We start from the raw sequence: 27,501 nt of genomic DNA, 5'->3' as shown, positions 1-27,501 counted from the left end.
AAGATACTGTATTTCCTTAGATGCAGAGGAGTACTTACATTCACTTAAGACCCTGAATTAGTGGGGTTGGCATAGGTCTTGCCCCAGGGCGGTTATCTGGCTGATTATTCTGCAGATGGTATTCACTGTGCCTTTGTTATTAACGATGAATCGTTTGAAGGCGGGTTGCATTTACATTTATGTCGCATATAGTTAGAAAGATGACACCTCGAAGGAAAGACTTACAGATAGACGTAGCCGAATTCAGTCTAACTTCTATCGGCGGATGCGAAATAATTATCGAAAACATATGTTTTCGTCACACATGATCATGGGTACAATAAGTACCACACAATGTTATATAGAGTATCAGATTTTAGATAATGGCACAGTTAATAGTAGAGAAAGCAAATGGAGCGAAGGAGCATCTTGACTGCAGGAGAGCTGAAGCTAAATGTGCGCAATTATGCAATATGGGGGCTCACCAAGAGAAGGTTTTGGTTTAGATTAGAAAGGTTTCAGTTCTCAAAATTTTGAGTTCAAGTTCCGAGTTAGCTACGTCATCAGCGTTACGCAAGTCATGCAAGATGGGTTGATCTTGAAGTGACGCAGTTTAGAAAAGTTACGATTTTTAGAATAGAGAGGAAGAATGACGGGGTTAATTTTCGTTTATTTTTTTAACTTACATATATATATATATATGTAATAATGAAATTCCATAGTCAAGAATACACTTAAAATTCTAACTGTATGTTCTTCATTTTTTAATGGCGACGTTCTCTTATTTGAAAGTACGTGGAATTAAATCCACAGCCCCTTAGTAAAGTTGTTTTTCACGCCTTTTCTACACGTACAGTTATAGAATGTTCTCGAAATATTTAAAGCGAACTGGATTGGCTGACGTCATTTCTTGGAAGCTCCGCTTTTCCAGAGGCTATAAAAGGACTCGCAAAGGAATATCGGGGGCTTTTCCTTTAATGCAACTATGCAGTAAACTTCATACAAAAGTTATTAGTAATTCTCTTTATTTACTCCGGATATCTGATTTTGTAACTGCTATTTCTCCTGAATAATAATAAACGAATCCTGTTTTTTAAACTTATCGTCTGATAATTTAAGCTATGACTACATCTATATTTCTTCAACGATCTATTTATTATGGACAAAAGATGGTACATCATATATATATATATATATATATATATTGAATTTCAATTTTTGGTCTTTGTGAAATATTAGTTTTAAATTTCTTACTTTATGTCTTTAATGATAATTTCTCTGCAGCTTAATGCGTGAAAATACTAGGCTTGTTTATATTTTGCTTTCAAAAGAATTGTTTTGTAATTATAATAGTTTATATATATATATATATATATATATATATATATATATATATATATATATATATATATATAATTTATTTCCTAAACCGTATTGAATGGATTTAAGTTCATACAACCTAAATGGATTTAAGTTCATACAACATATATATATATATATATATATTAGAATGGAAAGACTCTGTTTTCAATGGTATCAAAAATAAACTTTCTCAGTATCATAAATTGCATTTTTTCCTTAACAGCACTGATACTAAAAATAAAGTTCTTGAGGTTAAGCAGAACTTTACTATCACTAAACTTGACAAAACAAACTAGTAACAATTTCCGCATCATTTAGGAAAAAAAATTATAGTTCGCTTTCGAAAAAGAACTTCAGCAGCCTATTTGCTTACAATAGAACACATTCCAGCGTTCCCTTTATTGTCAACAAACTAAAAGCTTGTCACCGCAGCCTAAAAATTTCAGTCCTACCTAATTGCAATAAATTTTCTAACCTATGTGTCTTACTTAAATTTCAGAAATTACCAATCAAATTCCGTTTTATTGTTAATAGTATTAATAATTACAAAAAGGAAATAGACAATCTTTTTTTATTTCAAGCTTAAAAAAAATTTGAACCGTTAAAAAAAATTCTTTGAATCTCTTAATAAAAAGCATCTTTATAATTGGATTATTAGTAATAACATACTTGCTTTCTCTGCTTTTAAAAATGTTGAAGTAAAAAAAAATTAGGATTTTCAAAATTTGTACACATCTCTTTCATTCACAGAAATTTACAATAGTGTTTGACTTTTTATAAATTTTTTCCTGAAGTTCTTCCGATTATTTCGGAAAATACACCTTAATGGTGCACTTTTTAATAACTATATTCTGTTTAGCGATTCAATTTTCAACAAATTACGAAATTCTTATGGTTTCTTTCTATTCCACCGATATACGTAACCTTTGCTTTTAGACAAAGGAATATCATTACCAAAAATCTCTTAATTTAGTAGATGAAAATTATTTACTAATATTTTTAGATATATTGATGATATTAAAATAATAAATAATTTTGGAAAAACAGAACACAATAGTTACTCTTCTAATTTAGTCCTAAATAAAATTAATTCTACACAAAAAGAAATTAACCATTTAGACTTATATACTTTTGATTACAAAAAAACTGATCTTTACGAAAAAAGAAGAGGCTTCAATTTTAACGCAATTAAATTAATCCACTGGCATTCTAATACTTCGAACAAAAGTTCTAAGTAACACTATTCACAATCAACTTCACTGAATCAAAAAATATTGATTTGTTTATTGATTTATTATTTATTTGTTTATACATAAAAATTCCTTTTTCCTGTACAGTTTCTGTATGATAATTATGTCTTCTTCCTTTTATTAACAAAACTGTTTTATTTTCAAAGTTTCTGGAGATGAGAGTGGGGGAAGAATTTCAGCTTTAAACTTATTATCATCATTTTTCGTAACTCCTGCCATTATTTTAATTTTAAACGTTAAATATTTTTAGTATTTCCCGATATGTTGGTTTCTTACGTTTTCGCAACTTAAATTTTCACCTTGACACAATAAAGTTGTTTCTGAGAATTCTAAAAATCTTCTGTTTGTCACCCACGACATTTATACGACAACACTGGAATTATTTAATTGTTAGACAAGCAATGTCAAGAACGCATTTTCCCGCTTTTGCTGGTGTTTCACTTTAAGGAATCATTAAAACCTTAAATGATAACCTTCTCTCTTCAGTTCCAAGCTCCCAGTTTGAATGCTGAAATAATTGCTCCATTTTTTTCGAACACGTTCTAAGTTTTAAAAAAAAATAAAAGAACTATTTTAAGTCTTCCTTTTTGTTTAATTTTAAAACTTTTGGGGAATTTTACAAAACGTTTTACTCTTTTAGAATATCGATTAAACGTTTTACAGCATTTTTCGATTCAAATAATAGTTTTTAATATCATTTAGTCCAAATGGTATATTTTGTGACCTAGAAGATTTGTAAAATTTACAGTAAATTGGTCGTTATAGTTTTATTAAATATAAGACGCGATTTTTATTGTCTTTTCATACTGTTGCATACTTTTCGAGATATGAAACTGCGTTGGGGTAATCTTTTGGCTGTTTGACGAAGAGTCCAATTCCAACCTAACTCTTATCACCATCTCCACCATAACTGCGACTCAAATGGTACTCTTATCTTACTATTCAAAATTATCATACACTCACACACACACACACACACACACACACATATATATATATAAAATAAATATATAAATATATAAGATAAGAGTACAATTTGAGATATACATATATGTAAGATAAAATTATTTCAATCGAAATTATAGTTTAAACTATAAACATTAATTCTTCCTCTCTATTCTAAAATCGTAGTAACTTCTCTGCATTGCGTCATTTCTAGATCACTCTATGGCCCGCGCAACTCTGATGACGTAATAATTAAGAACTGAAACTGCCTTTGTAAACCAAAACATTTCTCTTCGCCGTGTTTCCATCTTTCATAACTACGCACTTCAGCTTTTGCTCTCTACTGTGCTAAGATGTAATTTCGCTGGCTTGCTTTCTATCTCAATAATATCAAAAATGTAAATCTTCTGTGGAAAGGCACGACTAGAGTGCCAAGTGATTGTGTCCACAAATATCAGTTGCAAATAAAAATGGAATTAAAACTGCCTCGACTGCCAAGTTCTTTAGATATTACCAAGTTAGCATTACTAGCATACTACGCAATCAAATTCTTCTTCAATATGGGCTTCAATCACGCATCTACAGTGTTTCGTCTTTTCCTTTGCTTTTAATATATTATGTGTGTGTGTGGTAAATTTAATCCTTTAAACCTTTAAACATACTCATCAAGAGATAATTACGTAAACCATTAAAACAGAAACAAGTAAGGGGTTCTGAAAACACGTTTCGTCCTTCTTGACTATTTGAATAAACAAGAAAACTAAAATTACAATTAAATACGAAATACAATTTTTACAAAATTTTTACTCCTCGTTCTCAAGGGGTCAGGAATATAACCGAAAGCGAATTCAGACTACAAAAGAAATAAAAAATAAAAACACATTATTGCATTAAAACAAAAATATAAACAAAAAAAAACTCTAGTTATAAGAACCACGCCAAATTTTACAATAAATTAGACAAAAGCCAAAAAATACTAAAAGACTTATTTAGAATTTATTTTCTTGCAAATGTAAAAATGTCGGCCATTTTGGCTAAAGGCATGTTAGAAAAACAAAGTGCTATTAAATGCAAATAAAATTAAAATTATTGATATTAAAAATGCTCTACTAACCAGAAAAATGTAAAGAATTATTGTAAGTGGAAAATATTTATAGGCAAATAAAGATTTTCTGCATATATATACAAAAACTAAAAACTATTTAATTAATAAATACTGTTAATGTCGTGTAAAATGTGGCGAAATTAACGAATAAAGAATTATTTTTCTCTATTATATGTTTTACGATTTCCGCATTTGCAAAGCTTAAGCAATTTTACATTTTTTGTAATTTTGGTTTTTCGAATTGTCTTATTCTTAGTTTATTAAACATTCTACTTGCTAAGTTAATAGGTTTTGAAATAACAAAAGGAATATTCCCCTTGTTTCAAAATATTGACTTATTGTCTTTCTTCTATTATCATATTTTTGTATATTATGTATATATTTTCTTTCGAGTCGAGTCGGAGCAAGTTGCATCCTCTTTATTGCTTTTTTAAATTTCTCGAAACCTTTTCCGTCACAAAAACTCTAAATTTTGTATAAATATATTCCTATTTATTTACTTTTATTTAAAATTTTCAGAAAATGCTTTAGTTATTTTCTTTTGCTATTATTGTTTTATTTTGTATCAATCTATTTTTATTTCACTTTTGTTTTTTAAGTTTTTGCTTCAATTTTTTTTTAAATTTTTGCTTTCTTATTAGATAATAGTTTGCCACTCTTAGTTGATATTAATTCTATATAATTTTATCTCTTTCTTTTATATATATACAGAATGGTAAAGAATGTATGGTTATAATTTTTCAAGGAGCACGTTTTGTAATGCACTGAGTAATACAATGGGAAAAACAACAATGTTTGCCTATTAAGCAACATTTTGATGCTACAAATTGTGTAAGGAAGTAAATATATTAATCTGAAAGAAAAATTTAAATAAAATTCTCTATCCCACGAACACCAGGTAAATTTAAAGGGAAGTTTTTGTAGAAAACAAAATGAAAACAAGAACTTTCAAAATTTGAAATAAAGAATAGAGAAGGACGACATTTTTCTAAGTAATTCGAATCGAAATGTTCATATTAACCCATTTTCTTTCCAAAGGTGTGTGCTAGACCATTTTAAGAACTGTGCGTCAAATGGATTAGTTCACAATTCTGAATCACTGCATTAAGAATTTTGATTGTCTTTTCTCGTGTTACTTTAGGTTTGTGTATAAACTTCATGCCACGTTAGACTAACTGTTCGCACAGTAACGGCAGAATTGAATGCATAATATTTGGAACTCTTCCGCCAATGATACAGTAATTTCTATCAATAACATGACACAAAGTATAAATATTAGCATAAATATATCATAAGTTTGGCCTTAAGTGAGCTCGCTTTCAAAGCAGTTATCAGCAAAGATTTCTATTGGAAATACCGTCACAAAACTTTATATCAATTTTCCCATGTACTCATGTTAGTACTTACATCTTAGAAAGTTTCAGTTCTTTATATTATATAACTTATTCAACTTATATAACTTAAATTCATGTCAAGTTTTCTTAAGTCCATTTCTAGTCTTGGCTGTACGGAAATGTAATCAAAATACCATACAGCTTAATAGAATTTCAGTAAAATAAAGATCATATGAAAGGAATTGTCGAATTCTTTAAGAACCGTTGTTCTAGTCATGATCGTCAGTTTCTCAATTTCCTCGTTTACATTTCATTTCACGTAAAATCTAGCTATAGGTGCTTAGTTACATTTTAAATCTCTCAGAAAATTTCTGATAAACTATTTCTATTATGATTCAAACAAATCCGTCTTAAAATTTTACTAAATTTTTAAACTCTCAAAACTATAACGTTCCTAATTCCTAATTTTACCTTTATTCAAGTGTTACTGATATTAATATTATACACGTACAAATTTATTCAATGAATCTTTGCTAGTTTTGTCAGAGTTTAAATATTTAACTGTTTTAAATAACTCGTTTAATGTCGTTAAATTTCTATAAAAACTAAATATCGACTTTTCATCTATTTCTTCTAAAACTCAATTTTTATTAAATTTCCTTTTGATACACAGTCAGCTTAATGCTCTTCAGAGTACAACATCTTGTTCGGGTTTATTTACAACCTTTAAGTACTTTGTAGAGTCTAACGTGTTTCGGTAATTTACGCAAAGTGAAGACTTTATCTTAGATTTAAGCGACTTGTTGCTATATCTAGACATGCAAACAGAAACGTAAGAATTAGGTAAAAAAGCCATTTCATTTAAAATTAGATAAATTTTACAGAACGCACACCTAGTGCTTACAAATCAACCAGCATTTATGGTGTGCGTACAAAAGTAGAATTTTAAATTGAACTAAAGCTAAGTAGCTATTATGCAAGCTACACAGAGATATTAAAACGAGCAGTTGTCCATTATACCGGCGATCCATCATAATCGGCAAGAATAAATCAATGCCGTAGAATGATATCGGGAAATAAAAACTAGTAACGTAGCCTTCAGGAGCCGAAACATGCTCTGACTAAACAATCTCAAACCCTCACTTAAGTACACGCGAGCTAATTTGCATTCTGGCAGGAAAACGGGAAGAGAGTACAGATTCATAGCATAAAATAACTAGTTAATTAACATAAACTTATCTCAATTCCTATTTCCAACTTAAGTCCTATTTCCTTGTCACATCTTAGAATCCCTAATACTATTCCCGTTCCTTATGCGGTTCTTCAGCCAGGAGGCAAAATGACTTTGTCTGACATTTGCGATCTGTTTTCTTTCTTCATTTATTTTTTCAGGGAACGGAGACTACGTTCAGCTTCTATCCGTACATTTTCGAAAAGCTTAGAGATCCTGTAATGCAAGAGAAGTAATCAGGTGTCAACAAACAATAATGGCGATAGAAGCAATGAAGGACTGAAAGGAAAGAATGCGATATTATTAAAAAAAGAAGAAAGAACTGCTCCTGAAGCTAAATTATATCAGCATTATAGGGAGACATCTATGTATTAAAGATGAAAAGCAATCAACTGAATTTATTTATAAAAAGGTATATGCAACGACTCCTCAGTTCTAATTATTGATAATCAATGTCAAAAAATCCAGGCGGAACGAAGTAGAGTTCATGTCAATACTATAGCGAAATTCTGCATCACAAAAGTATTTTTCATGTTTAGATCTTGAGACATACATCTACTTTTGAGAACTAATAATAATAACAATAATTTGCGGCTATCCCACGCAGCTGTAGCAGCTGCAGTAAAGCAGCAGAAGAAGCTTCTTATAACAAGTTAAAAAATTCATGAAATTCTTTAGAAATCAAATCCGACAGCTTTTCAAATATTCTATATCATTAAATAATGGGTAAAATTTTCTTTCCTTTAATTTATAAGTTTGCAACGATTTTCTCCGTGATTAAAAAATTTAATGATAAAATTGATGAATTTATTAAGCTGATATTTCCTTCCCAATTTCTGTTTATGAATTAAAAATCGTATTTTATGTACTGCGTATTTGCGCGTGGTGTATATTAAAATACAAATGAAATTTCTAATAGCAATTCCAGTTATAAGATTATTGAACTGATACTGAAATTTTATGCTACATAACGCCCTTTTTTTCTCAAGATTAAGGGCATATTTTCAAAGTATACAGTCTCCCATGCCAGTTCATCTAATGTATTGAAAACCACAATTATATGAGAGAATAACTGCATCTTTCGCCACAGTTGCACCGAATTGTTAAAATGCTTGCTAGTCTTAAACTACTTGTTTTATAGAGGAGGTATACAGTAATCCGTAGACTTACCTAAATTTGCAGTTACATAAATGGTGCAGAATTCAAACTGAAACCTATCAATCAGGGATAAGAACTCAATAAGCAATTCAAAATTTTTCTTACCCATACTTCACACATTCAAACAATATTCGCCCGGATATTTTAATCACTTGTTCATTATCATTATTTTTCATTTTTTATTCATGCTTAAACAGAGATTTGAAACGGAAAGCGAATGCCTTTGTAATAAATCTAAAAACAGAGGGTCCGCAAGTATTTTAAAAGAAAAATTAAAAAAAGTTCCTATTTATGAAGATGGGAAAATTTTATCAAGAATTCGCCAGTTAATGTGATAGTGAAGAATAACGTTCGCTTTGTAGAAAGTATGGAGATTGTGGTAATGTTGAAGGATTGGCAGGACCTATTTTCAGAAATGTAGCAACTGATGTTCCACTGGATCGAGAATCTGACTCAAAATTTTGGATTATTCACTAGAAGACTAAGTCTAGAGATAAAGACTTATAATTGTCATCTGAAATCACGTACGGGGAATGCATTCAAAGATAATGGTAAGATGATGGTGGGTATTTCTAGCCGAGGTTAGTAGGCAGAAAAAGTTTGGCTCTTCCCAATGTTCAAGTTCATTGACGTCACATTTACAGAAGTAGGATAAACAGAGACACAACTTTGGAACAGATGATGAACCTGTGACAACAAACAAATCCGTAACATTAAACATATTTGACCGGAAAGAGTAAACCTTTTGTATAGTAATCGTAGTTCAAAACGTCAATTCAAAACGACAACAGATCTACACAGCAACAAAGTCACTGTGGAGGCAACGAGTGAAGGTACAGACGTGGTAAGTAAGTTTCCCCAGCTGCTAGCAAACTGAAAATGGGGAATATTTACCTGAATAAATGCTTAAAATTGACAAAACAATTCTCTTTCCGAAGGGGAAGCCAGCGCGAAAATTTATTGAAAAGGAGAAAGCATTTATACCTGGATTCAAGGTCGCTAAACTCGGATCATTGTTATGATGGGTTGGCAAGACTTAAATTGTAAACCAGAAAGTAGGATTTCTCTTCACAACCACTCACCTCCAACCACGAACCTGCAGCTACAGAGCTAAATTTGAAATCACAAGACATTTTTAAATTTGAACTTTGTTATATCAGTATGTTTTCATATTCTTTTATATATTTTCATACTTTTATAGTTTATATCCTAATAAATATTTTTGCACGATATTTCACTTAAAATGTATTACCCCGCAAATAATGTATACACATATGTGCACACATACATATATATATAACAATAATAAATATTGTAGCATCTTACTATATTACACTTAAAGTATTTACAAATTCGACATAACGTAACCTTTAACGGAATTTTACGTTCTTACCTAAGGTACGACTTTACGTAATTTTACAGAATTCAATACTTACAAAACTCTCCAAAAATGCTTCGCATTTTTATTAAAAATAAATAACAAAAAAATATAGTAATATAAAATTATCAAAGCTTATAAAAACATAAAATAATAAAAATGCAAATCATTTTTATTAAAAATAAATAAAAAATAATAATAACATAATATTAACAAAGCTTATAAAAACATAAAATTAGAACAACAATCTTGTGAGCAACAATCTTGTGTTTGGCGTAGATTTAGTCAATATCTCAATCAATTTCGAGGGCAAAAAGGCACAGGTCCCTCTTCATCAGAAGCAAAAAAATCTGCAAGACTTTCACTTTTACGTGTTTCTCTTTTGTTTTGATTATTAACAAGTATTTAAGGCTGCCAAAAGCGCACAGACTTTTAAATGATATTTTTTTCCGATAGATAACTTTCTAATTGATCATAGCACTTAGTAATATGAATAATTTACTTACTAAGCTAAAAATTGCTGGCATTACTTTCAAAATCACAGTAAAAGTTTACATAACTCAAATTCAGACATCTCAAGAGTAGATTATTGATTAAAACAGGTACATCTGGGGCAAATAAAAGCAAATGATTTTCAAATATATTGTAAACAGAGACACATCATAATAGCGTGAACGCTCGTCTGGTGTGCATTGTGGTGGTTTTTCTTCCAATGACGTACACATTGCTTAACTGTCAACGGAGTTTCTTCTTTCTGTCACTGTAAAGTATTTTCCCTGCACATTTATTCTCAGTGCCAATAGACAATTTTGCGGGCAAAGTTTTATCTTCCTTCTCCCTTTATTTCAAGTTGCAGTTATTACCTACTTGAAATCAGGGCTTCCATATTAAAGAATTTTTTCTAATGCATTGTTCAACTAATTTAAAATTAGCTAGCATCATTTTCTTTCAATATATGATTTATCATCAGCAAATTTTAGTGTAATTATTTATTTCTATTTTATCCTTTTATTTGCTTAATTTCAAGAATTTGCTGTAATCCGAAATTTGTTATACTTGTTAAAATAAATTTTTCTCAAAAGAGCGCGGGAAAGGTTAACCTTGGTTACAATTATTAGCTGTAAATTTGGGGGTATATACAATATTACATATTGAAAGCTACATAATTCGACATTTTATCTTTACAAAACTTTTTGTACTATTTATGATTTTATAAGTTTTTTTATTATTTCAATTATATTTTCTTCTAAACATTTAAAATTTATTTTCTAAACATTATTAAATTTTTATCATTTAAAATTCCTAGTCGGATTTTTATAATATTTTAGCTAATGTTTTCACAGTTTACCGCCTGTGAAACGGAAATATGAGCCACTTTCCATTATAAAGATCTTTATGAAGGTATCCCTCCCTTTAAGCACATAGCCGTCATGTTTTCTACAATATTTAATTAAGTAAACAAATAAAACTTTTCTCCACAGTATCTACAACATGGTAAATTAAAAAATGTATTACTAACCTTTCACTAGCAGTTAACGAAATGAACTATATGAGCTACACAATAGCCTATATAAGCCTCAATAAATATGGAATAATCAATATCTTTTCTACGTGAGAATACACCTTGAAATACACAACAGCAATTAAAAGCATAAACTCCATATACCTCAGACAGAAATAATAGTTCACGAATAAACTTAGTTCTAAGTAAAACGCATCAGTAAAAAAAAACTAGTCATTTACTCATAATTGCTCGCAAGAAAGATCTGCAGTTAAGGATATGCAGTAACCTCACATGTGCCTAGCAAAACTGCATAAATGTCTGCTCTGAGTGAACTATTTCAACAGAAGCTGAGAAAACGTAGTAACAAAATGCAATTTAAAAGTTAACTACAATTAAAATTAAAGTAATTTTTAACTCATGGAGCATTAGTAAACTAATGGTCTATGGTTTACTAATATTAGTAAACTAAGCATTCGTTTCTGTGTTGCAACGAATACAAAATAGTTTGAGACAAAAGTCAATTTATCCACAAAAAATAAATACGATGATCAGAAAGCCTTCGTGACTGAAATGACATAATTCAAAATTACAAAACTACATTTAAGTACTTAGGGCTTGGTTTAGAAAAAAATTGCATTTCTTATTACGAAGGTGAAAAAATTTAAACCAGAAATTTTAATTGAATCATTCTATATTCATGATACCTGAGATATAAATTGTTGAAAATATGTACTTAAAGAAATTGTAATTTTACGTTTGTGCCATATTGTGGAAAGGAAACTATTCTAATAAATTGCTTCTCTTTCCGGGACTGGTTCTATTGTGCATTTCTGAAGCATTTTACACAGAACCTATGATGATATCACACGTTCTTATTAGATTGGTACCATCTTGAACTAAAGTACTTATGAAAAAAGGACTTCATTGCTCAAGCAGCATCCCGTATTAATAACTAATATCGATTGGCCTATCCAAAACCCCAAGGGACCGGAAGATAGAGATTTATACTGATGACTCAAAGATGGAAAACAGAATGGGTACAGCTTATGTTGCATTAAAATATAAAGAAATTACCTAAACAGAAGCGTTTCGCTTGAGAGACAGCATTACCGTTTTCATAGTGGAAACAGTTTGGCTTTACGTGTAATGGATAGCAAAAACTTTTAAAGGCGAAAGTAATGCTATCAAAATTTTGGATTTACACTATAAGAAAAACTATTTTTATTTAGCAAAGACAGTCTAAATTTAAGTAGAAACACATGAAAAACTAATGGATAAATAATTAAAAACATCAGACAAGGCTCGAGTAAAACAAAAGTTATAATACGAGGGTGTCCGATCTAAAAATCAGAAATAAAGTTTTAAAGGTAAAACATACATTTTAGTCTGCAGAAAAACAAAAAAAGAGTAAATCAAACGTTAAATTCGAAGGCTCATTTAATAAGCAATGTAAATAAGTATATAGTTATAATTCGAAACTGTGAGGACCAGAGGATTTGTACAAATGTGTACCAATTGAAAAATACTATGCTAGAGGGGATATACCACTGTTGAATGTATTTGGTGATCAGGCAGAAATAGTGTTTGGTGCTCAAGCAATTATTTCCCTACAGATGCAATGCAATGTTCGGAAGAAGGTCTGGTCAGCAGTTTGGGAACATGAGCGTTTTTCAGATGTGAGCAAGTATTTAAGTGAAAAACAATCTGGTGTTGAGAAGTCAAGAGTCGCGAAATGACATAAGGTTTCGGTAGCGAGAGACATAATAGCAGAAAAGATCTGCTTACATAGAGAGCGGTTGGCAGCATTAGAAGTAGAAAGGTAGAAAAAAAAAGCCAAAATCAGTATATGTGCACATGCGATGACAGAAAGAGAGAAATTAATAGCGGGATCATAGTCCACATATAGGACTAAGAGGCAGTCACAACAGAAACACGGAAACTCGAACCTGGGGACGTCAAAAAGGAGGAAAAGCAATTCAGATGGTGAGATATTGACCCCGAAGAGAAAAAGGTACCAGCACCAAAGGAGGAAAAGTAAAGTAGATGTACACACGAGACAAGAATGGATCATCGCCGGAGAAGACTTAATCTGTTAGAGACCTTATGGGAAAGGCCAGATTTCAAAATCAGTAGCAGCGCTATATACAGGATTGCAACCAAACAGATAGAAAGTGGATATGCTAAAAGCTAAATCAAATTTTCTGTTCTTAAGATTAAATTTTAAGACAAGTTCGAAACCTTAAGACGACGTCAACCCAATGTAGTATAAATAACTAGAAACGAATGCAGATTGAGTTTAATTGTAAAAAATCGTAGCGCATGGATCACCTGAAGTTCTGGAAAAATTGAAAACGTATTTAAATGTAAAATTGAATACTTGTGTAAATGGAAAGGGAAAATCTGATTTGTGTAAACGAGAAATGAAAACTTGATTTGTCTAAATATGAAATTTAGAATCGCTACTGCTAACATTTGTAAAGAAAGTATTGCTCTGGTTTTTTTTTCAAACATTAGGCAAGTTGGAAGTTTTAGTGTGTTGTTGAACAGTTGCTTTCCGTACTAATCTTAGTAAAGTAAGGACTGGGTTGGCACACAAGAATTACACACGCTGGAGATCGGATTAGTAGTAGAAAAATGAAGTGAAAACTTTCCCGTAAGTCCGACTGAGGACCATATATAAAAGTATTTTCTCTGGAAGGAGAGAGATCATTAAGTTGTGCTAACAGTTAGATATGAGATAACTCTTCCTTATCCTCTTGAAACGTCACAATACTCGCCTAGGCTTGAAGGTACATGAAAAAGCGGCGTAGTTTAAAAGTAGGACATTAATATTAACCGTAAGCCTATTGAAGTTTGTGCCGCGGAAAGCAGCATGGTTTTGTTGCCTGGGCAAGCTTTCCTGCGGTAATTGTGAAGCTGATGAAAAGAGTTTCTGTGCTAAGCACGTTGTTTTAAGAATTTAGTACGACATATCCGACCCAGGTGTCTGTGTAGCTTTCAGGCTGAGAATATTATTCTAATTAATTGGAATTTAGGAATAGGGGCAAGTTGCCTTATTTTTGTGATTTTGCACAACGAGAGCAATCGTTTTAGTTTCTCTTTTCATTTTAAGCAAGAGTGCCTAATATATAGCTGTTGGATTTAAATTTAGGTGTTGCATTAACGATTAAACGTTTGCAAGAAGCTATGTATCACAAAGCTAGTTAGATGACATATGTGGTTAGTTTATAAGATATTTTCTCCATCCTTTCCGCATTGCCTTTGTGGTGTAATTGGAAGCATACTCGACGCGCATTCGAATTCCGACAAGGTCCGGTACACTTTTCACGTCTTCTGTCTCAAAAATACCTAACGACTCTACAAATTGTTAGGTAAACTTTCAGTTATTTCACTCCGCGGAGGTTAGAATGTAATTATGCAACATGAGATCTAAAACATGAGAACAGGACAATTATATATAGGCATATATCAATTTACGTATTACATAATATGCATTAATTATGCATATAACACGCATTAATTTAATTACATTCATTTTTATTTCTCTCTCGTGAAAGTATTTATATTTACAGTGTAATAGTTTAGAATATTTATGAATGAACAAATTAAGTGTATAACTAAATTATTGGCCTGGAAAGCTTTTAATGGCTGCAGAGCAGGCAAATAAGAAGTGTATAACTGAAAGGAAAACACTCCAACGTAAATTTAATATTAGGTCGTCTTAGATTTGAGAAGATTTTGAATAAAATTCTATCGATTTCGAGGGCAATTAGAAACAGGTTTCTTCTCTTCAGAAGCAACAAATATTTGCCCTAAAGGAAATATTTTCTTTCTGAAACAGAGAAACCTGTGTCTGATCAACCTTGAAATCGATAAATTTATTCAAAATCTACATTAATCTAAAGCTACCTTTTACCCTAATTTTGATATAAAAACGTCAAATACAATTCCTCAATAGCCTGGGCTTCCTAGAGAAATGTAAATGATAGCAGATGGTAGGAGTTATACTTTGATATCTGTTTGGAAATGTTAAGGTAATTTGTTTATTTAATGATTAAGAAGTTATGCTAATGTAGTAGTTGCTCAGAGCTATTCCTATAAAAGTCTTATTTCTATTAAAGACCTATTCCTATAAAAGACCTACTCCTATGAAAGATTTCTTCTAGGAATATTTCCTATAAAATGTTTTTAAGCATTTCTGTAGCTTAAAGATTTCGGCAAAATTTAACTGCCATAAAATAGTATTTTTCCTTTCTTTTTTTGAAATTTTCATAAATTTCCCCTTATTTTGTGAACAAGTTTGTAATCATACGTTAGATCAAAATGCGAGGACTTGGTTCAGAACAAGATTTTTTACGACTACATAAGATTCCAAATTCTGAAATTGTTTTCCAGTCTAAGCCTAAATTCAGAAAAGAATAAAGAGTAACACATAATGTACTCAGAATCTTCCTCTTAAGGACAGCAAAAATTCAAATAAGTACGCGCAGTTATGTGAAATGAGAGGTTTTATATGTCAACAATCGACCTATCACTCCTAGACACACTGAAGTCTCATGGCTAAAGAGACCATCTACAGCTCTTGTAGAAAGGTTTTGTTTTTATCTCCTTATCGATTATATCGAAAAACAAAGTTTATTCCTTGGTTATTGAACAGTTTCTACTAGCTATCTTTTCTCATTTCCAAGAATCAAAGAATTCCGCCTTTAAGCGCACAAAACGAATGTCATTGATTTCTGTTCAACTACTCACAACAGAGAACATCCACATGATAAGCCCTTAGACTCATAAATAAATAGAAAGTAGTATAATTTGTTGGTCGACATCTTGACATTCGTGTAAAGAAGGGCGAAGTTTACCGTCTCTGGTAATATACAAAGGAATTGGCAGGTAATTGTTTGTTAGACTTTATGTAGCGATAAACTTTAGTTACGATTAATCTCACAAAATTGAATTCTATTTATATTTGCTATAAAAGCATTTGTATCATACAGTAGATTTTTTACTAAACTTATATTAAAAATAACTCGATATAGCTTTCCATCTACACACATAGTTTGCCTATAGTACGTGTAAATAAGTAGTACGCAAATAGGTAAAAAATTAGAATAATCAGCTATATTCTGCTTACAAATACCGTATATACCCGCGTATGAGTCGATACCGCGTATAAGTCGACCCCCCCCCACTTCGACATAAAAAATTCGTAGAAAATAAGAAACCCGCGCATAAGTCGCCCCCCCCCACCACCACCACCACTTCCGAAATCGATCGAGAAACTTCGAAAAAAATTTTTAAGTACTACATATATTCAAAATCATCTGAGGAAAAAAGTAAATATACGATAAAAAATACCTTGGTAAATAAACAAAATCAAAATCCTTCAAAGCGTCGCCAACATATCCAAAACGCAGGATAATTGGGGAAAAATGATCGTATATAGTAACCTTCTAGAATTTGTTCCGGAAAAAATTCTTTGGTTTAATCGAAACTTACTCTAGTTAAAGTATGAAACTCTGTGATTAGTTCATCACATAAATTTAAGTTATGAAATTACTTTAAGTAAGTGACTTATTTGATAAGTCGTCCAATTTGAGTGCGGGAAGAAAACAACTGCATTATATAGAGAAATTTTTGAACTTCCGATTCTTTTAATTTTTTATGGCCCCGCGTATAAGTCGACCCCCCCCCCACTTTGAAGTCTTTTTTTTTTTTTTTTTTTTTTGTCCAAAATATCTCGACTTATACGCGGGTATATACGGTACATAATAATTAGGCCCAAACGCAATTACAGAATCTGTAGCAAAACGTTTGTAAGTATATTAAAGTTTTCACAATTGAAATTTCCTATGAGAATCTGAATTTTCTGGCACAATATAGATGAATACTAGAAGATCGGGGAGATTATAGTAATGTTATTAAGGCCAAAATTAAAAATCCTAGAAGTTTTCCTTTTAACTATACATATCTCTTGGGACTCTACTTCAGTACTGCAGAATAATATTAATAATATATATAATAATATTAATAATATATTAATAATATTTTAATAATATGTTTTTATTAGGTTTCGCCATTAGCGAAACCTAATAAAAACCAAATTTCTTCAATAAATAAGAAAGTGCCTTTAAATCACTTATCTTAATGTTACTTAATTATAAACTAATATTTAACGTAATGGGTTATTAAGAGGACCCATTTTCTGCAATTCGGCTGACTGGAATTCGCATGTATAATTATCAACACATTAATTGAAAAATAGGTTCATTTTGGTGAATAGTGGAAAGCATTTATCCATCAAGTATATAGTGAAATGTATTTCTGCTTTCTTTTTTCTTTCCAACTTTTTTCAAATTAATTGGGATATGTTTTACTACTAATAAGTTGTAAATAATTACGGGTGTAGCATTGTTTAGCTTTAAATCAATATGAACTGGAAGATAATTTTAAAATGATTTAGAGAATGTTATTTTATACAGATTGGGATATTCATAAGTTCCATTTTTTTCATTTCAAGAAATAAAATTTAAATTAAAATTGCTGCATCATCGCAAAGGATAGCCATGTTTAATAGATTCTTCTTTCTCAAGCAGCTCGAAAATCTTTCAGTCCGCTATGTTAACAGTCGATTAGAGCTATTTATCGCACCCGCATGAGCGAGCCTGCTCTTTACTGGTTCACAAAAACATGGTGAGATATCTGATGGACAAGATACAAAGCTGGAATGGAATTGCCCTTAAATTTACTGCGGGTTTCTCTTCCCTCTTCACGGTAGTGAATATTCTGAAATGCTTAGATCTATAATCGTAATACAGAGAACATATTTAGGAGCTAGGAAAAGTTATGCCAGCTATTCCTACGAAATAATTTTATTTCGTGTGCAGTTTTATTAAAGCTTCTTTATTAACACTGCACTTGAGACAAAAATGTGAGCATACCATATTTTGGCCCTTTTATTTGTACTCATTTTTATCATCCGAAAATCGAGAGGAATAGTACGAATAATTTATTTTCCGAAGAACCCGATTACAGAAATAACCTAACTGACGAGAACTAATCATAGATAAACTACAGATAATTGTCACAATACTTTTTTCGCTCAAAGAAACCTGCATTCCAATAACAATACATAGTTAATAAAAATAGCAGTATAGTATTTAATAACATATCTTCATTTCTACTTCCCTGTTGCTTGAATCTCGTCCTTTCATATGATGTTGTTGTTACTTATGCTCACTTGTCTGACCATAGCAACAGCACAAGCCCACGAAATACCTCGTGGCAAGAAGCGCTAGTTTAAGCCTGTCGTTGGCAAAGCCTTGAGAACCTTACAGGTGACAGTGCGATTTTGCTCATTTCCGCTCTCAATTTTGATGGAGATCACCCGAGGTGACGGGTACGATGGTCCCACCCCCTCCCACAAATATTTGCATATTCTGTTAACTGCAAGGTTACAAGTTCTGATTTGTACCATGATCATTGCTAATATATTTATTACGCTTTTTTGCCTTAGGCACATTTTCTATTATAAGTAACTATATCAGCGCATTCAATTAATTTAGTATGCACATAGTATTCTATATAAACTCTGCAGAGTCTCTCGGACACAACTAAAAACATTCGCATTCAATAAATGCTGTACCACTTGATTGTCCTGTGTTTTTAACAGAAAGGACTACAAGTAGGCCACCCATGTGTAAATAATTTAATATATGTTATTTATGTGTTTGTTCATGTCTTTGTTTATGCGTAATATTTGTATTCATGAAATGTGCATGCCTTATGAGTATATGTTTTGCGTATATTATCAATGTATATGAGTTTAATATATGTGTTTACGTGTAAGTATCAACCCATCTTGTTACAAGAGCGACATGCAAACGGAAAAATTCTGTATCCCAAAAGCTCTGTAAAGCAACGCAGTCATATACACCCTTGTTTGGCACTGTAAAGAAACAATTCTGTTTAAGAAAAACCCGACACGTTTCTCACATGGGACTCTGGGGAGTTGTCGCTTCTAGCCAAAGAAGGACGGGGAACGTATACTTTCTCACCTGTGTTAGCCACCAGGTTTCCACCAGGTGTGAAAATTGTTAATTTAATCTGTCAACTACCCTCCCTTAGCTTCAAGGCTCACCTGTGCCACAAAATTTGAACCGTACAACGCGTAACTGCTCGTGGAGCTACAACGTTCAACAGTTCTAAGTTATCCACTAGATTTCACTCCTGCCCATTCTTCCGATACGGAATCTGTTTAGTCGATGACTGCCAAACGAATGTCCTAGCATACACCACACTGGGCTCCGTTAGATGAACTTTGGCATTGCGTGGAGACAGCATCGATTGGCATAATCAAGTGAATAAACACAGCTTCTTTCTTACAGTGCAGAGATGTATAGCAACGGTTAGCAGTTATTGCCAAGCATGACGAATGAAAAAAATACTGATTTGTTTGCTTTCCGCAAGTCGAACGGGGTTGCGATTTTAATCACTTCACCTACTTTACATTAATCATCCGCTATCAATGTGTTTAGTACGCTATTTCGTCGTAGTGTTGTATTTCAGATGACCAGCAGTGTACTTTTATGCTGTATTTACAAGTTATGTGATAAGATTAATATCTTTTAGCTTTCAAAACTTTGCATGATGAAAATTATTCATCACAGGCTGTGTGCAATTTTTGATACATGAGCACAAACACCAGAGCAAAAGAATCGAATATTGTTCTGCGAATAAAGATTTTTTATTTCCTGATTGCGAAAGCTGAAATCATCTGCAAAGTTTTAACCATCTTACAAAAAATGAGCTTCATTTAAGAACGAAACGTAATTGTGGTACCCTTTATAACTGTAAAAAAAATAAGTAATTTCCCCATAAAGAAAGTATTTGTTTATTCATAAAGGTACCTTTTGTGTTAAAATCGAAACATATTAATTAGATAATTGTATCACTTGTACGTTTAATAGTCTACAGCAGCGATTCTCAACCGGTGGTACGCAAGAGAAAAGTAGATAGTAGGCAAAGAAACATAGTTTTAACATTTAAATTAAAAAATTAAAAGCTCTTACATCCTGTTTAACCTTTTTTCTAACACTCTTAAAGTTATGTGTGTGTATGTAATTATGGCAAAGCCTCTAGGGCTATCTGCCTAAGAGGAGGGATGCCTTCGTGGAGGACTTTCTAAGGGAAACTGGCTCGTATACACATTACACATGGGGAAAACCACGAAAACGCCCATACAGCCAGCCCGTTCGCGGGATTCGAACCTCGGACCGAACTACCAGTGTTCAGCGACGTTGCCGCTCGGCCGCTGGTGGGCCCTTAAAGTTATGTGATCTGAGCTTTGTTCAAGGTCAACAGCCGCTCATAGACTTTAGCGAAATATTCCGTTCATCGTAAAGCTTTAGTAGCTAAAACAATTCCCGAAAAACTAAAATTCATTTTGAATTAAACTGTGAAAATGGTTAATTTTTATTAAAAGCCGAACTTTAAATTCAAGAATATTTACGATTTTATACCAAGAGATGGGCAGCCAACATGAAATACTTTTGTTACATTCCGAAGTAAGGCGGTTATCCAGAGGCAAAGATTTAAATCGTCTTTTTCGAACTTCAGGAATTCAAATTTTTGCTCTGTGATTCAAAATTTGAATTTCAAAAGTGTTTATTTAGAGAATTATGGTTGGCATGTGTAGCATATTTAGCTGATATTTTTGGAAAATTAATTGAACTAAATTTAGAATTTCAAAGACAAAGGGTTAATTTGTTTACCGTTAGAGATAAAATAAATGCAATTATAAAAATATCGAGCTAACAATCAAAGAATTGGATAAAAATAGTTTAAGCTTTTTACCACTTTTAGAAAGATTTCTAACCGAAATTAATTTGAAAATAAAAGAAAATTAGCATCCGACATTAAAAAACCATTTTTTTTCATTGATAAATAATTTCAACACGTATTTTCCCGAGGATTATGAAAAAGTAACATTGGATTATAAATCCATTTTGTTCAAATGTACCTGAAATTTTATCTCATGAAGAATAAGAACAAATGATAGAAATTTCCTGTGATCGAACTCTAGCTGAAAATTTCAAAATTAATACACTTGTTAACATTCGATTGAACCGAAAATAAGAAATAAGAATATATAGGCATTTCAAATAAAGCTATTAAATTTTTATTCGCTTTTTGCTCAACGTATTTGTGTGAACAAGGATTTTCTTCCATTTCATATTTGACATATAAACAGTCAACAAAATTAAAAGTGGACCCTAATTTACGGTTAAAAATAAAAGAAATAAGCCCATACATAAAGAAATTGATCTATCTTAAACAGGCCCGAATTTCGCACTGAGTTTTAGAATTAAAGAAAACTTAAATTTTGCTAATTAAAATGGTAACAAATTTTTAATCTAATATTTTTATGTGTGCATATTTAATACAAATAACCAATAGGTTGTGCAAATGACAAAATTTATGTTTTTAATATTTCTATTGAGAAACTAAAAAATAAGTGGTGGTACTTACGTTTTTCAACTTTCGTTTAGAGGATACGCGTTAGCCAAAAGGTTGAGAATCGCTGGTCTAGAGCATTAAAAACTTTGAAATAAAAAAAAAAAAAAAAAGAGTTCTTTGGCATATTGCCGCGAACGCTGGTTCGTTATACATAAACCCTCCAAAATATTACTACGTTTACGAAAAGTGTATTTTTTCTCACTCGTATACCTTTCGTTGAGAGTTGATCTAATTTTTTTTTTTACTTTTTATCACATCAGTATGCTCAGCAACGCCCAAAAAAAAATCGTTACTCGACGAATGATAATCCGAGTTTTTTCTTCCATCCGTGGATTCTCATGTCACATATTTTACTCAGCACGCGTACAATTTGGTTTGACACCTCAGGTAAAATTTCAGAATAATAGGTTAATGATATTCAACGGAAGAACAATTCCCGGCTGGTTCCTATGCTCAGACAATTATTTTTACTCTCTCTCTACTTGACACTAAGAGTTAGGAGCCATTACTTACAAACCTTCATTAGCTTCGCACCTTTTACACAAGGCAGATTCACTTATAATTATTGAACACTGTTAACATATTCAAGAGCACTGTAACTGTACCCTAAAATAGCGGTAAAAAAGCGATAACTTAAACCTAGTCAGAACTTCATCGCACTTTCACCGTAGTTCTGTATCAAATACAAATAAAATAAATAATGAAGTGAATTGTTATTAATACAAATGCAATAATGCATTTTTTTAATTTATACTTGAAAGCTATTTAATATAAATATTTTATACCTATGTATATAAATTTAAAATACATGTGATTTGTACAGAATAATTTCTCAAATCCTTTAAGAAGAGTGATCTGTGTCAAATTCAAATATGTTTTATGAAACCAACATCAATCTATGGCTGAATTTTATATTGTTTATACGCGTATATTATCAATAAAGTTATTTCATCTATTAATTTTTTTGTTATGCTAGAAAATATAGAGATAGGAATTTTTGAGTAATTTTTTGAAGAATTTGTTGTGGTCTTGCCAAGACGCGAAGTCTGCTGTTCTAAATTATATACTCACAGTTGACATAAGATCTGTTTCTTAAATTGCTTCAGCAATTATTAGGTAACTGGGGGGAAAGTGGCTTCCAATCGACAATACTGATTAGTAAAGAGTTACTGTCCTCTGTGTTTTGGTATTTTTATTTCATTTTTATTTTTACTTCAAGTGTTACTATAGAAACATTAGGAGTTTGAAGAAATATTTTTTTGATTGATTCACTGTACTCTCACTAGAAATCGAATCTGGGTCTTTAGGTTGTAAGGATTATGTTAATTTTATTAACAGTTACATTTTAAGTTAAAGTTCCTTTCCTGTCAAAATCTTAACTTCAACTTACTACTTCCGGCCAGAACGTAGTTTTGGAATTTGCTGAATATTTAATGAGAAGGAGCGGTATTTAAACCACGAAGTTACTTACTGAGACAGAAAGAGAAACAGAGTTTCTGAATTACGCGCGTCTGCCTTTTTGGCCGCTCTCTCTCTCTCAAAGCTGTTTTACGCTCGGCCGTACTCAGGCCCTTGCTAAGCTTCGTAGTAAAATAAGTTAAGGGGGCCAACTCTCATTGAACCTTGATAGCTTTGGCTATACTTAGTTAGATAATCTTAGTTTTAGTTTAATTCTTAGTCTTTTAAGTTCAAGTCCAAAGTGCGGAGTTTTGTTAAATCTTATCGAAACAATAAAGGGTTATTTACCCTTCTCTCTTGTTGTTTCCTGTCTTCGAACTCTAGCGATTATTCGCTTATCAGTTCCCTTATTCACTTCCAACATTAACTTGGAATTTTGAGTGAGGGACCTTACAAGGTAATTGAAAATTCATATGCTGCTGTCTGCATGAGCATATGTGAGGATTTTTACTAGTCATTTACATATTTTATTTCAAAAGTTTGAATAAGTGTAAAAAAATCGATTTAAATTATAGACGCTTTGCACCCCATTGTTTATTTTACACCAAACATATATTTAAATCAATAAAATGAATCACCTGTCAGATAAAAAGGAAAACAGTTTCATAAAGTTTACCATTTTAGAATGGGTACACTTGAAATTTGGTATTTTGTGAAGCTTTTTTCTGTTTCATCTTACTTTAACAGAATAAATAACTGCCATATAGAACACATATTTACTAGTGCATCCATTAATGATTTGCATTTGAAAATGAGTTTGAAAAAATTCTTCGAGCAAAGAAATTTTTCAGTATTAACTGCCACATTTAAAAGGTATTTTCCCCCTCCTCCCAGCCTGCCTTCATACTGTAACGGTAGCACACTCGGCGCGTATTCGAGAGGTCCATGTTCAAGTCCCGGCGAGGGCATTGCATATTTTTCATGTCTTCTGCTTCAAAAAAAGAAATCTCTACAGTGGCGCCCGAACTAAAAGGGAGTGGACAATAATACGTCACCACCAAGTTTTGGCGATTGGTCCTATAATTCTTAGTCGCTCTTTAAAAGGGGGAGTATCCTCCTCCCAGCATGCCTTCATAGTGTAATTGTAGCAACCTGGATGCGTATTCGAGAGGTCCAGGTTCAAGTCCCGGCGAGGGCATTGCACATTTTTAATGTCTCCTGCTTCAAAAACGAAACCTAATGACTCTACACATTATATTAACACTTTAAGTGAAAGGAAATAACATAGTGAAGAATTTTCCCCGTTTTAATATGAAAATGCTGCGAACCAAAATTTCACAAACATTTTGTTGAATATTTATGGAGCATTTCATAACAGAAAAGGACTCATCTGCATTTTGAAAGCACGTATAAGCTCGAAATTTTCAAAGAACCTTTGTCATTAATGGATTTGCATACTCTTATATTTTCAGATGAATACTAGAATTGAGCACAACATTAAACAGCTTAGAATATTGATTCGCATTTCTGTTTAAACTGTTTATATGGTTATCACACCCAGATGGCAACGGAAAGATCTGTGGTTCAAATTCCGGCGAAAATACAGTTGATTTTTCCTGTCAATGTGCTCTGAAAACCTTACTTTCCACAGTACCACCTCATCTAAACATTTGGAGAACGGTGACTAGACAAAACTTGAATTTCGTTGACTGGATTTTGTGCTTCTCCCTATTCGCCCTTTAAGCATGGGAGGATATAAGGAATTACTTCATTCTCCCAGCGTACTGTTACAGCGTAGATAGTTAGCATAACCAAGTAGTAACTGGAAAATATATGATTCGCGAGGACACAGTTGATTTTTTTATGTTTGTTAAAAGCCTCAATAATCTAAGAAAAATTTTGAATATTAATTTTAATTCAGTTAGAATATATTTAATAATTTTAAACTGTAATTTTACAAACTACGCTAGTAATGCGGAATTATTGTATTACTACTCTTTATCCAGGTTTTAAAAGTTATAAGCAAAACCAAAACTACTTATAATACCAAAGAGATTAACAAAAAGCATTATTTTCATCACATATACAATTTAAAAAATTACGTAAAGAGTTCTCTTTTTCCAGAACCCGTTTCTCCAAATAGCTACCACCTATTTGCCTTTTTCTTGAGAACTGCGAAGGCTCCAGTGTCTGAAGAAAAAAATAATTTTCCTTGTAAATTTAATATTTAATAAAGTAGCCAAAAAAAACGTCTCTGAAGAACAAGATAATTTTCAAAACAATACTAGAAACCAACTAATTTATAAAAATATGAATATATGACAAAAATTAAGATTGTAAAACAAAGGTTAAACTATTCTCAAAAGCAATCGCGCTTAGCTATCACAGAAGAGGTAAGGGGAAAAAATAGGTCTATTTTGGGAAGACTAATGGTCATAAAGGTTTTAAAAACTTTAGATAATTTAAGCTATTAGATGTTTAACGGTTCAAGGAAACAGAGAGGGGAATTTTCGAATACAAAATGCTGTAACAGCATTTTTAGCAACATAGCAATTTTTCTGCTGCTATAGGAACTTACTTCTATTCTTACTGCATTCGGCAGACGTATCCACTGTTAGGGAAGCCTGAAGATGTTCTTTCTCTTATATTCAATATGCAAAGTGTTTTATAAATATCCCAATGCTTTATTGTATTACTATTTACCTAAAATATCTAATTTAGCTTTAAGCAAACATGAATTTCCTTTTTTCACACGTTTAACCCTTCAGTAATCTACACTCATGTCCATAAATTAAGTATAATGCAAAATCAGGCAAAGGAAGAGTTAAAAGCAAAACAAATTTGATTTATTTGTAAAGCTTATTTATTAAACAAAAGGTAAAGAGCAAAAAAAGATGCTATATGTTTGATATTATTAAAAAACTAGCGATTTTTTCTCCCTGGAGCAAATTACAAAAAATACATATTTACAAAAAAACCAATATTACATGGTTGGTATGATTGTTAATACATTGTATGTCTCGAAGACTATGCAATACAGTCCGTACAACGCCTAGGCATGCTGAGTATTAAATTATCGATCTGATCTTGGGGGATATTACACCACTCAAAAAGCAATGCTCTCCAAAGTTCCGTTAGACATGTAGGAGGAGGTTGACGGGCTGCAACTCGTCGGCCAAGCATGTCCCGCACGTGCTCTACTGGATTCAAGTCCGGTGAGAATGCTGGCTAGTCCATACGGGTGATATCCTCCGATTGAAGGCATTCGCTTACGACGTTTGCACGGTGAGGACGGGCGTTGTCATCCATAAACACAAATTGTGCGCCCACGGCGCTCCGAAACAAACGTACATGTTGTTTCAGAATGACATCCCGATAGATTTGGCTTGTCATGGTTCCAATTTGAACATGCAGGTCAGTTCTGGAACCCAGAATATTTCCACCCCAAACGAGCACTCCTGCACCACTGTAACGGTGTCGTTCAATAATGTTTTCTTGGTGGTAACGGGTACCTGGAGTTCTCCATATGAAAGTTCGGCGAGAATCAGACTGCAAGCTAAACCTGGACTCGTCGGAAAACATTACACAAGCCCACTGTTGCGGTGTCCACAATGCATGCTCTCTACTCCAGGCTAACCGCAGGCGACAGTGAGTTGCAGTAAATGGAACGCATCTAACAGGTCTACGAGCATATAGACCAATCTGCCCTAAGCGTCTGTACACGGTCTGCCTTGAAATTGTCGTAACAGTGGCTGAAGAGAGCTTGACGAGACAGGTCTGAGGCTGTGCTCCGCCTGTTTCTTTTGGCAGTAACTTCCAAATACCGGTCCTTATTCGGCGTTGTAACTCTGGGGAGACCTGTGCTGTAACGTCTACTCACATTACCATCATCTTGGAATCGTTGTCAAAGCCTGGAGATGACACTCTGGGCAATTCCAAGTTTGTCTGATACTTCCAGTTGGGTACGCCCACATTCCAGACGGCCGATAATTCTACCACGTAAAAAATCATCCAAATGCGTCCTTTGTGTCATAACTATTCGGTTATTGCACTGAAATGCTTATAAAGCGCCTGTGAACAATCTTACTTCTTTGCCTGTATTCCTTATATATCACTCTCTTACACTCTCGTCATTGTGACGTACCAGCGGTGTCATCTGGATACTTCCTGAAATTTGCATATGATTCTTGAAGATGTGTGTAGTGATTTTACAAGTGATATATTTATTTTAGAGTTCGATTTCCACGTGACTCCGAATTATCCTTAATTTATGGACATGAGTGTACAATAGCTTACCTACATTTATAGTTCCGTCCTCTCACTTATTCGTACTTGATTGAGG

At 32.3% G+C, this 27,501-nt stretch overlaps 1 protein-coding gene across 1 annotated transcript in view; it reads right to left on the bottom strand.

Annotated features, from left to right (window-relative positions):
- LOC118197948 (uncharacterized) overlaps positions 1–27,501 on the bottom strand; it is a 350,563-nt gene that overhangs the window by 143,163 nt on the left and 179,899 nt on the right. The window lies entirely within an intron of this gene.

This window comes from Stegodyphus dumicola, chromosome X2 (assembly GCF_044657685.1).
Source record: "Stegodyphus dumicola isolate Sdum_Otavi_A_Nest chromosome X2, ASM4465768v1".
NCBI classification, from domain to species: Eukaryota; Metazoa; Arthropoda; class Arachnida; order Araneae; family Eresidae; genus Stegodyphus; species Stegodyphus dumicola.
Note: the sequence above shows the minus strand (reverse complement) of the source record. Positions and strands in the feature narration are given on the sequence as shown.